This window comes from Triticum urartu, chromosome 5 (genome assembly GCF_003073215.2).
Source record: "Triticum urartu cultivar G1812 chromosome 5, Tu2.1, whole genome shotgun sequence".
Classification (NCBI taxonomy): Eukaryota; Viridiplantae; Streptophyta; class Magnoliopsida; order Poales; family Poaceae; genus Triticum; species Triticum urartu.
Window position 1 is genome coordinate 40,985,506 of NC_053026.1, and position 13,168 is coordinate 40,998,673.

A 13,168-nucleotide genomic window follows, 5' to 3' on the forward strand; every position below is an offset into this window, starting at 1 on the left:
GAGAGGAGAGGAGGAAACGGATCTGGCCAACGTCGGGTCGGGTTGCGGCCGTGGAGGAGCAAGAGAAAGGGTTGACGGTGGGCTGGATGCTTGGATGTCATCTGAGGTGGAGAGGACAGAGTAGGAGAGAGAGAGGAACACCGTGACCCGACGGCCGTGGGGGCAGAAAGCAAGATGTGCATAGATGATAGAGAAAGAACGTTTTTTCCTTGAGAAACACTCCAACGATAGAACCCTACTTTCTCTAAAAACGCCTAAGAGAAAAAACTTATAGATAGAAAAGGTCCAAACCTTTGCTGGATGGTTCTCCAAACACATCCCGGAACTGTTCAAGCCGAAGGTGAACTAGTCCCTATCTGTCCCTGCCTGCCGGGCTGCCATTGCGACAGCCTAGCTAGTGCCTGCGCACTATTGTCTTCACATAAACAACGTGGTCCATCTATCTCTATAAGAGGAAATAAACATCAAACGATGTATATCATGAAAATGCAAATGAGGTAAGGGGAGGGTCCAGATCCCAACACGCATGTGCGCTTGTGATTGCAGCCGTCCCAGCGAAGTTTCATAAGTTTGCTTTTCCCTATATATAGTGTTCCTACTCATCACTCAAGATGCAGAATAAGTTATTCTTCACCCGAGGTAATCTTACGATCGCTTCTTAAATAAATTACGTTTAAAATATAAATAGTTACATGTGTATTGATTTAATATGTAAAATTTGGTATAAAAACAAAAAATAGGTTATAAGACCACAGAAATCATATTTTATGTATGTTTTACAATATGTTTTTACATTCGTAATTTTCGTAACATAAAATATTTTTTACGGTGAGTACATATTTTCTTACATTCTCTTTTTATGTTGAAATAAGACAAAATTTACGAAACGTAAAAATACGGTTCATTGATGTCAAAATAGAGAGGGGGGGAAGAATAACTATTTCCCACTCAGGGCGTCAGTGTTAACTATTCCCCACCCAGAGTGCATAATAAGTTATTCTTCACCCGAAGTAATCTTACGATCATTTCATAATTAAATTACGTTTCGAATTCAAATAGTTACATTTCTATTGATTTACTACGTAAAATTTGACATAAGAAAATAAAAATATAGGTCATAAGACAAGAAAATTTGCAGTTTATGTGTATTTTAGACTATGTTTTTACGTTTATAATTTTACATAACATAAAATATTTTTTTACGGCGATTATATATTTTATTACGGCCCCTTTTTGCGTCGAAAATAGGACAAAATTTACGGAACATAAAATTACGGTGCATTGATGGTAAAATAGAAGGGGGTGAAGAATAACTATTCCTCACCCAGGGTGGCGAATAGCGTGACCCTATATATATATAGGAATAGTTATTCTTCACCCCCTCTCTATTTTGACATCAATTCGCCATATTTTTACGTTTTATAAATTTTGTCTTATTTCATACATAAAAAGAGAACGTAAGAAATATGTACTCGCCGTAAAAAATATTTTATGTTACGTAAAATTACGAATGTAAAATACAGTGTAAAACATACATAAAATGTGATTTTTCTGGTCTTATAACCTATATTTTTATTTTTTATACCAAATTCTACATATTGAATCAATATGCATGTAACTATTTATATTCTAAACACAATTTATTTAGAATGCGATTGTAAGATTACACCGGATGAGAAATAACTTATTATGCACCCTGGATGATGAATAGTAACACTATATATATATATATATATATATATATATATATATATATATATATATATATATAGGGTCGCGCTATTCGTTAAGCTGGGTGAGGAATAGTGTTTCTTCACCCCCCCTCTATTTTAATAGCAATGCATCATAATTTTATGTTCCATAAATTTTGTCTTATTTTATACGTAAAAATAGATCGTAAGAAAATATATAGTCGCCGTAAAAAATATTTTATGTTAGGTAAAATTACAAACGTAAAAACGCAGTGTAAAAAATACATAAAATGCATTTTTTGATCTTATGACCTATATATTTGTTTTCTTATGCCAAATTTTACGTGCTGAATGAAGATGAATGTAACTATTTTTATTTCAAACGTAATTTGTTTATGAAATGATAGTAAAATTACCTCGGGTGAAGAATAACTTATTCTGCATCCTGGGTGATGAATAGTAACACTATATATATATATATTTAAATATATATATATACACATCTGGGCTATTCTGTTACCCTTTTTGAACTGACGTGGTTCACAGTTTGGACTGACGTGTTTTTCAACAAGAACTGATCTTCCTGCGTGCACGACGGACGGAAACAGGGGATGCAACGTGGAGCTTCCGGTCGTTCCCCGGCGCGATGCTGCGGGCCATTCGTTGCTAGAGTGGACATGTAAGGGGTTCTGCACGTCCGCGCGCTCAGCTGGATGAGTTTTGCGATCTGTAGTCATCGGAGGTGACGGTGTGGGCATTTTGGCGGCGGACGTGATTTTGGGCGTCAGTGTTTACTGTGGTGTTCGTGGGCCTCAATTTACGTCGTGTTTGTCGTTTTTGATGTGAGAATTATCGGTATGTTATAGTTTTTTGAGATTTTTTTCATCTGTAATTTATGATTACAAGTTTTGTGTTCTTGGTCGTTTTCCACGCCCGCCATGGAAATCTGTTCTTCTTTTTCTGTTGTTTTACTTTCGAATTGGTGTTGCAGGGAGAGATATAAGGATTGTATGAAAAGATTTGCGTCGTCAATTTTGCTTTTTTGAGTTGTTTCTACCCCGAATTCCCATGTTGTTTTGTCGTTGGAGGAAGTTGTGTATGGCGGCTGACTGTAAGCTGCGATTTCGGGTAATCTGGTCAAACTTTGTAATTAAGTTGTGTGTTTTTCAGTGTTGTTTTGAATTGATGCCCGTATGTGTAGTTGGACTGCTGTCGTGTCAAAGTTTTGTTACTGTGTGTTGACATGGGAGCCGCACCGATGGCTCTGCACTTTGATTATAAAGCCCGAGCCCTCTATCAGTTTCATTCTACGAGCTGCAACCAAAGAAAAGGGAGATGGATCCTGAGCTGGGAGAGGTTACAGAGGAGGAGGGGGACGCCATAGATGTTAGGGCCGCAGTAGCGGAGCAGAGGAGGAGGAGGCGCAGGCGCAGGCAGATGGCGCGACGTGCTGCCGAGGAGGAACTGGAGGCAGAGTTCAACAGACGACTTGCGCGTGAGGTGATGGATACTTGCAACTCCAATGAATTGGAGCTTCTTTTCCCAGAGGGCAGGGGAAGGAACCATATTCAGATCATTAGTTGGGCTAGGGCGAGAGCAGCCACGGCTCCACATCCATCCACCAGGGCAAAATGGCGTCGTTTCTTTGATCGTTATGACTGAAGTAGTGAATATTATGTTTTTAAGATTTTTGTTGTGAGGGAGCAGATGTTCGAATGACTAAATGAATTCAACTTTGTTTTTGTCTCTGAATGTGTTGTTTTGTCTGCATATGTTCGACATGTGCACCTTTGAACTGCTTGGTTTTCTGAAGTTGAACTGATTTGCGGTCAAATGTTGGATGGCTTGTGTAATAACTATTTCCTACCAGCTGGCTGCCCATCTGCCTATTTATTATTTTTATAATCTATGAGTGTCCCTGACTATAAACGTTATCCATCTATGTGTGGTGTGTGGCCAAGTCTCCCCCTCCCTTTTATTCATTCTTCCAGAATCAGATCTAGGTTCCTCTCTCTCTTCTCTTCGTTGCCTTTTTCTCTGTTCCTGTGTGTTCGATGGAGGATTGTTCATGCGGATGCCTGGTAAAGGTGGCGCGCATAGCTGACGGCTGTGTGTACGAGTCTAGTTTGGAGCTCACTCAGACTCAGCGGCGTGGGCAACTTTCTTGTTTGCTGTATGGCAACCATGGGTTTCGTACACCCTATGTTTGTCGCCTGACGGATGGTGACTTGAAGGAATCATGGGTATGTGTTTGTATTCGTTTTGTTTTCTACTTTCTTGTTGGTTTCTGTTCGAAACCCATGGACTGGATCTGCAGTTTTGTCTTATGAATAGCTTGTCTATGTTTTTTAATTTGGTTTTGTTGGATTTTAACAGTAGGGATTTCTGTGTGTATTTGTTCATTACTTAACAGTATTTAAACCATTTTTTGTATAATCCCTGATCTGTTTATGAATAGATGTTTTTACTGTAGGTGTATTGATATGTATATTTTTCAGTTTAGTCAGTTCACATGTCTAGTTAGTTTTGTGTTATTGTTTTGGTTCAGATTTTTTCCATTTTAGTTTGTTATGCAAATCGTTCCTATATCTGTGTAAAAATTCATTTATGTCAGGTGTTCATTTTGTTTTGTACTCCCATGTCCATTTGCAGAAAATGTCACCCAGGATCAGGATTGTTGCTCCTAGTTTCGGTGTTCTGAAGATGAAGACTTCAGACAAGAATGGGTATCAGTTGATGGATGTTGCCTACCACATCGACTTTGATGGTTGCATCAACCTAAGTACTGGGTGGAAGGAGCTTGCGGCTGAGTCTGGATTTGAGGATGGTGATGTGGTTATGGTTATGTTCTTGAGAGAAGACGATTCTCTGACGTTCAGAATTTATGTGCTGTAGGTTTAAATGTGGCAAATGACGCCGGCTTTGAGATTTGTGTATGGTTGATTATGTTGCAGTATTTTTTCTTTTAAAACATTTGCATGTGAGATGGTTGAATTGTATGGTTTTATCAGAATGGTATGGAACTAGTTATGTAATGTTTTTCCTATTGTTCTGCTCAATTATAAGTGTTTTATTTATACATTCTTTATATTAGTACTGGAACATTTTCTATAGTTGAACTGATGGGCATCCTTTGTTTTGGTTGGTATATTTTTCATGTTCATAACTCGGAGACGGTGCTATACGCCGATGATTTTTTTAGAACCCTTTTTTGTTATTGAGTTTGCTGAACTTACATTCTGTTAATGATAGTACTGCTCTATTTTAGGGTGCCAATTACCAATCAAATTTGTTTGTTGTATAATATTTTTTCTTACTTTTTTACATGAATTTTGGAGCACATTTTTTTTCTTTTTTATAGATGAATAATGATAGTTTTGGTATTTTATAAAATAAAAAAAATTAATCTTCGCTGCACAGTACTTTCTTTTTATTTTTGTACTTGAACCTTATGAATTGTAGTAGTTGAACTTTTTTGTAAATTCATTTCTGAAATTTTTATTTACAGTCTTATATATATATATATTACTTCTTACCATTAAGATGTGTTTGAACTTTTTCACAATATTTTTGTTTATTAATTGATTTTTCTTGTGAGTTTTTTTTAAATTATTTTCATTTTTTATTTTTTGTCGTGCGTGATCTACTGGATTTTTGTAATGGGGCGAAGTACTTTGTTGGGCCATCGGCCTGGGTCGTTGTATTCGACCCGGATAGCTTCTCTCGCGCGGCTGTGCAGCACGGCGTGCGCGTGAGCTATGTGTTTAGTCCCACCTCGCTAGTCGAGGGGGCTCTAGACTTGTTTATAAGCGCAGCTGACGCTCACCAGTCGAACTCCTCTGAACACTTACCTGAGCGCTTATACACGGCTCTCTCTCTCTCTCTCTCTCTCTCTTGACCTGTGGGCCCTGTACGGCAGGCCCTGTGGGTATGCGGATTACTAGGGATTCGCCCACGGGCTCGAGTTCAAGTATCTAGCATTGTCAGGGCCTGCGCCTGTCCTTGGGCGGTCAATTTTTTTGTTTTTTTGGATCTAGTACTTGACTACACCAGTAACTTGGACTGGTACTTTTTTGTCCTTGTGCTGTCAATTTTTTCTTTTTCTTTTTTTTGTTTGTTTGAATATAGTACTGTGGCATGACTTGCCCCCGCACCGAACCGTACCGAGGGGCATAGTTGTACTGACACATCTTCCTTGTATGGACTTTGCCCCATTATCTATCTTAGGGGTGTGGGTGTGTGGGGTGGGGTGGGGGGAAACAGAATAACTGCACTACGCCTGTCAAACGAGCGCACTGCCGCGTTAGCGTGAGGCCGAGCCGGGGGGGGGGGGGGGGGGGGGTCGCCGAGCCAGGAACGAGCCGTAGCAGGCGACGACGCGCCACTTTTTTTGGATCTAGTACTTGACTACACCAGTAACTTGGACTGGTACTTTTTTGTCCTTGTGCTGTCAATTTTTCCTTTTTCTTTTTTTTGTTTGTTTGAATATAGTACTGTGGCATGACTTGCCCCCACACCGAACCGTACCAAGGGGCATAGTTGTACTGACACATCTTCCTTGTATGGACTTTGCCCCATTATCTATCTTAGGGGTGTGGGTGCGTGGGGTGGGGTGGGGGGAAACAGAATAACCGCACTGCACCTGTCAAACGAGCGCACTGCCGCGTTAGCGCGAGGCCGAGCCGGGGGGGAGGGGGGTCGGTACCCCCCCTCCCCTATCCCGGCGAGGCCGAGCCAGGAACGAGCTGTAGCAGGCGACGACGCAGCGTGCCGCGGCGTCGCATGCGGAGGCGAGTCCGTAACATGACTTGCCCCATTATCTTATCTTATGGGTGTGGGTGCGTGGGGAAACAGAATAACCGGGTTTTCTATCTTTAGGGGTGTGGGTGCGTGGGGGAAACATGACTTGCCCCCGCACCGAACCATACCGAGGGGCATAGTTATACTTACACATCTTCCTTGTATGGACTTTGCCCCATTATCTATCTTAGGGGTGTGGGTGCGTGGGGTGGGGTGGGGGGAAACAGAATAACTGCACTGCGCCTGTCAAACAAGCGCACTGCCGCGTTAGCGCGAGGCCGAGCCGGGGGGGGCGGGGGGGGCGGGACCCCCCTCCCCCATCCCAGCGAGGCCGAACTAGGAACGAGCCGCCGCGGCGTCGCATGCGGAGGCGAGTCAGTAACATGACTTGCCCCATTATCTTATCTTTATTTTTTAGGGGAAAAACATCACCGTTATGAATTGTTTTTTCATTTGTACTTTTTTGATAATTTTTTTGTACTGTTGTGAGTTATTATTTGTACTTTAGCCGTTTGTTTTCAGCATCTATATTAATTTTTTTATTTGTATTTGATTTTTGGTATTATCTTTTGTAACTGGCTAGAGATAGTGGGCTTCGCCACGGTTGTGGGCTTTAGGCGTCCGTTTTCTCCCAGTCATCTTTTAACCCTCCCACTCACCTTTTAACCTTCTATCTTCCCCGTTCCGCTCCTCTCCCGTCCCCAAATCGATTCCGTCTTCGTTCCCCTCTTCTTCTCTTCTCGGAGCGGGAGTTGTTACTCCTGTTTCGCCACGGGAGCGTCGGCCGGAGGGCTCAACCCCAGGGGTGGAGGTCCGGGTGCTCTTTTTTGTTCTTTTTGCTCTGCCATTGACTTTGCTTGTGTCCTCTTATGTTCAGATTTTCTCTCTATTTCTAATCTCTTGCTCTCTTTACTATCCCAGGCTGCACTCTCTAGGGTTCCTTTGCCGTTGAACGAGTGTTTGGCGGCAGTGATACTGGATTGCGTGGCGGATTTTGTGTTTGCCGGTAAGAGTTTTGCTTTTGTATGGCGTTCTTCGTTTCTGAAATAGTTCAAATCCCTAATTTTTGTTCATGTGTCTTGCAGATCTGGTTCGGCCGATTTTAAGACTGTAGATCTCAATGGGTACATCATCCAGTCCGAACAAATTGAATGCAGGTGATTTTCCCTGTATTTTGGATGATGTTTTAATAGATCTGGTTTTTATGTTGTACAGTTGTTGTCTTATCGACTTTATAAGTTGTATGTATTTTGATATGTGTTAATTTTGTCCTGGATTGTATGGCGTGTATGGTTTTGGCAGTTGATGCAACGTGCAGACAGGATGTAGTACTTATCACCATGTGTATTTTGAACTGCTGTCCTAGCATTTGAATAGGTTGTAGTAGTCAATGAAGAACTAGTATGGTGTTGAAAGAGTTGTGTTTTCTGAAGTTTGTTCTGCAAGTGGTGGGTTCATATTTGTTTTATTCGGTGAACTTGTAGTGTTCACATAGTTGAACTGATTGATTGTTCTTGTACTTTTTTTTTGCTAATTATGATGTTGTTGCAGATGTTGGAGTGCTGGTGCCTCCTGATTCTGACAAATCAGAATGCTTTCAAGATCTTGTGAATGTTATTTTTGAGACACCAAATCCTCTAGAAGAACTTGTGAATGTTGCTGGTGTTTCCCTTATATTTGCTCTATTTTTATCAGCCTTTAATACATATATATGCTTAGTTACATCAGTTGTTCCGTTTTGTTTTGTGTCTGATGCAATGCGCTTTATTTATCTTTTGTGTCTGCAATGTTAATTGTGTTTTAATTTTTTATGTGTGTGGTTATGTTATTGGTTTATGCAGTTAATGACAGCCATGGTGTTCCAGAGGACATTGCTGATGTTGTTAAAGATATTAATGATGGAATGTATTCACTTAACGTTGATGATGGTGATGACAGCTTGCAGTTGTCTGTTACTCAGTCTCAAAGTGTTGATGGCACTGAGCCTGTTACCCAAGCTGAGGATGTTCCTATGCAGTTACAGCTCGAGGATGAAAGGATAAGAAAGAAGAAGTATGAATTCCAGAAGAGAAAGGAATTGGAACAGCGTCAAAAGGCTGCCTGTGTGCCAGAAAGTGATGTTGATGTTGCTCAAGCTCCTAAATGTGTAGGCGACGAAGGTGGTGACGCGGGTTTTTCAACTGTTCATGTCGGATCTCATGGAAGTGACATGCTTGTGAAGACAAACTTGATGCAAACTCGTTTGACGCAAGTGTTTGATCGTGATGGAGTTAAGGAGAAGAAAGCTGTTTTGAAGAGGAAGATGTCAGATCGAAATCCTGATGGCACACAGAGGCGTAGTCCACGTGTGAAAGCTGTTTCCCAACCTGGTAATAGCAAAGCTGATGCGGATAGTTTTGCTGTGAAAATTGGTCCAAGCAAACTTGGTGGCTCCTCTGTTCGTCGGAGTCCACGAGGTTTGACAAATAAGAAGCCTTCTTCGTCTCCTCTTCAAGAGCGGTCTTTGTTGAAAGAAAATAAGAAGCGTAAAGTTCATCCTGCAAAAGTGAACAAAGGTGTGAAGAAGCGTGCTCGTGTTGAAGCTAAAGATTCTGCATCTGAAGAAGATGATATTGAAGTTGATTCAGAAGATGAATTTGCAGTGGTATGTGTTTTGTACTGCATGTGTCTTGCTAGTTGTACTTGCAATGATTTAATTGTGTTTGGGCTGGTATGCTGGCCAGGTGAGGCTGGTCATTGTTTTGCATCTATTTTGATTGTGGTACTTATGTTGTTTTAATAGTTAAACTTGTGCAAACTTTTCTTTGTTTTACTTGCCTTCATATGCTTGTTTTGTTTCCTATACTCATTGTTTGCAGTGGTATGTGTTTTGTTGTGCATGTGACTTACTAATTGTAATTGTAATGATTTAATTTGTGTTTGGGGTGGTATGCTGGCCTGGTGAGGCTTGTCATTGTATTGATTAATTGAGGGTGGTACTGATGTTGTTTTAATAGTTGAACTTGTGCAATCTTTTTTTACTTACATTCGTATGCTTGATTTGTTTTCTATATTCATTGTTTGCAGTGGTTTGTGTTTTGTACTGCATGTGACTTACTAGTTGTACTTGCAATGATTTAATTGTGTTTCGGCTGGTATTGCGGCCAGGTTAGGCTGATCATTGTTTGCATCAATTGAGGGGTGGTACTGATGTTGTTTTAATAGTTGAACTTGTGCAATCTTTTCTTTTTCTTTTTACTTGCATTCATATGCTTTTGTTGTTTTCTATATTCATTTTTTTAAGGTGTGGCTTTTTTGTTTTCATTTACAGCCTGTTAGCGTCATGAGTCCGGTCAAGCCGGTGGGAGGCAATGCCGGAAAAGTTGCCTTGGATGAAAGGTGACCAACGGAAATTGAACTTAACTATGCGATGTTCGTTGAGAGAGGTTGAAGATTGTGCTAAATTGCTCGAGAGTCGGCATGTGGCTAGGGTTCATGCATCTGGTTTTGGTTCTATCTTCAGGTGGAGGGTGAAGTCTAACATTTCCCGCCCTGTGATGGGAGTTCTGTACCTAAGGATAGATTGTGATACAATGACTCTTGACATGGGTGAGGATAATAAGAAGCTTTGCATCACTAGCGATGGTATACATCAATTATTTGGTTTCCCTCGTGGTGGTCGTTCTGCACCAAGGCCGTCAGAGGACGGATATGATGATGCTCTGATGAAGTTAAGATCGGAGCTTGACATTAGCAGGGACAAAGATATCAAGACAAAGGATTTGAGGAATAAGCTCAAGGTGCGCGTCAAGGATCCTAGCAAAGATGACCTTGCTCTGAAAGTGTTCTTCATTATTGTGTTTATGAAGGTTGTGTTGCCTGGATCTACCCCGCGTGTTTCCAGAGAGGCAGCAATGTTTGAGGGTCTCGTCTTTGAGGACATGGCTAATATGGATTATTGCTAGCTAATGGTTGATGAGCTTAGAAGGGCTGTTGCCAAGTACCAAAGTGGTCATACCATGGGGAAGGCAATCACAGGCTGTGCCATAGGGCCTGTACTAATGTACCTTGACTGCCTTATCCGTGGCAAAACTGCGGAGCCTGACATGCGAGTCCCCCGCATATGTTACATGGATCCTGCCAAGCTTTCTGATCTGGTTGATGCAGATTTGATAAAAAAAGGCAATGCAGATCCAAAGACTTGGGTGTTTGGGAAGCTTCCGGTGAGTTTTGTTTGTTTTGTCTCTTGCAGACCTTTTTTTATTTTTAGGTATAGCTATTTTTTGCTGTAGTGGACATGTGTACTGTAGAGTTGTCTGTTTATATTTTGTATGGTTTAGGTATGGATTTTTAGTACTGTTGTTTTGTGTTTGGTTGAACTGAATAACTTTGTTCAACTGGCCTGTTGGTAAATACTAACAAATTGGCAATGACAGTTAAAGTTTTATTAGTGGTGTTGATTTTAAATCTGTTAATATCATGATTTATTTTTCCCTATGCGTTGCGTTGATTGATTAACTATTTTCCCCTTCTGTTTGTAGTGGAAAACTCAAGAGGAGGTTGTTTTTTTCCGAGTGTATAAACGGCTAGTCCTGGAGATGCCGTCATCTCAGGTTCCGAAGTTTTCATCTTTGCCCGATGAGTTGAGGGATGGCCGTGGTGTTGAGGGTGCTGGTTATGCCCCCTGGCCCTAGTAATGCTAGTGCTTCATAGAGGCAGGGTTTTGGTATTGATGTTCCTGTTTCAGCGTTGGAGCGTGCTGAGCATATCTTAAGTAATGTGTGTTCTGAGCTGCAAAAGGTCCCAACGACAGTTGAGCGTTTGAGCTGTATCAATGGTATCCTTCCTGAAGGTCATCAATTTAATGCTGAGGAATCTGTTGACTACATTGAGATGGAGAGAATTTTAACTGGTGATATGCGCGACGGTGCCGCTAATCTAGTTCAGAGCTCGGTTCGCCTGTTGAACAACATGAAGCGTTTCAGAACTATGCAAAGCTCTCACTGCAAGCCATATGAAGAAAGTACAAATGTTGTTATCAAGCAGTTTGAGCAGGATGAGGCTGCTGCCACCGACAGCAGGGCTGGTGATGGTACTGAGGCTAAAGTTTTTGACCACGAAACGAATGATGTTGGCTTTGAGCGTCCTGATGTTGATGTGAGTTAGTCCTTGGTGTTTTGCAATTTTTATGTTGTTGTCCTGATGTCAGTGTTGTAGTTGAACTTCCTCATGTTCATCTATTTATTAATAATTTTCTTTCATGCAGATTGATCACGATGAGGCTGCTGGCACCGACAGCAGGGCTGATGATGGTACTAAGGCTAATGTTTCTGATCAGCGTACGAACGATGTTGGCTCGCAGCACCCTGTTGTTGATGTGAGTCAGTCCTCATTGTTTGTATATTTTTACTATGTTGTTCTGCTGTCAGTATTGTAGTTGAACTTCCTGACCTACATCTGTTTATTAATTTTTCTTTTCATGCAGGAGACCAGTCATAATGTTGAGGCTGCTGTTGACGGTGGAGTTAATGATCTATCCACTGATAAGTGCAAGGTTATTTTTATTTTCATTGTGTTTATTAATATTTTCTTAAAATTTCATGCGCACCGATGTGTCTTGCTTGTTCATTTTTCTATCCCACACCGTTTATTGTTGCTCATAATAGCATTGTTTTTTTGTCTCATTACATTTGAATCAGGGTCCTATTGTTGGCGATGGGCCTTGTTTGCCTGTTGGTGATGTCGCTTTGAATGTTAGCACCAGCAAGTTCGATGATGTTGCTGTGAATACTTCCAAGGTTTATTTTTCTGTGCACCTATTGGTAGCTTATTTTTTATTGTTAGTTTTTTTCATATTATTTACTTTTTTCTGAATTTTTATTTTCATCAGATTACTATTGTTGAGCGTGAGGTTGTCCTTAGTGGTGGAGATGATGCTCATGATGTTCCATTGAGTAGTGGGTGCAATGTTGGTACCAAAGTTGCTGATGAGGATGCTGGTGCTGCCAGCATACTTGATGCCAAATCGCTTGGTGTTGGTATTGCTGGGAATGAAAATGTTTCTGGTTGTGAAGATTTGCCGCCTGATAATTTCCCGCCTGGAGGTCTTGATTACGGTGATGCATTGCAATATGCTTATAGCGTGGAGGAGGTGCCATCCGATGATGATGATTTACTTCTGTCAATTTCTTCTGACCCCTTGATGCAGGAGGCGCTCTTGTCGTCCCAGGATTTTCTTTCTACAGACCCTGAAAGCGCATCAATATTGGTGTCCTCTCAACATGTCCCATCGTCAAACCCTGAAACTGGAGGCATAATGGTCTCATCACAGGAACTACCGTCGTCGTCAAACCCTGATAGTCCAGGTAAGGACTTGTAAATGGGGTGTACTTCTCAATTTTGGCATTTTGGACATGTTCTCTTGTAGTTGTTGAACTTATTATTTTTCATCATTTTCTGCAAGCAGAAAGTGGTAATGTTGTTAAGGTTGATACGTTTTTCTTCGCTGTTACGAGGTTGCGCACGAACCGTACGAAATGGTTAGTTTGGGATTTTGCCCATACCATTTTTTGTCTCTTTTTCTTTCTCTAGTTTGATTATTGTTGTTGTTGCAGTAGTTTTAATTCATGTAATCTTTTGTGTTTTTCTAGTCACAAGCCGATGTTTCAAAATAAAGAATGTGATGCCAGTGTTGGTTC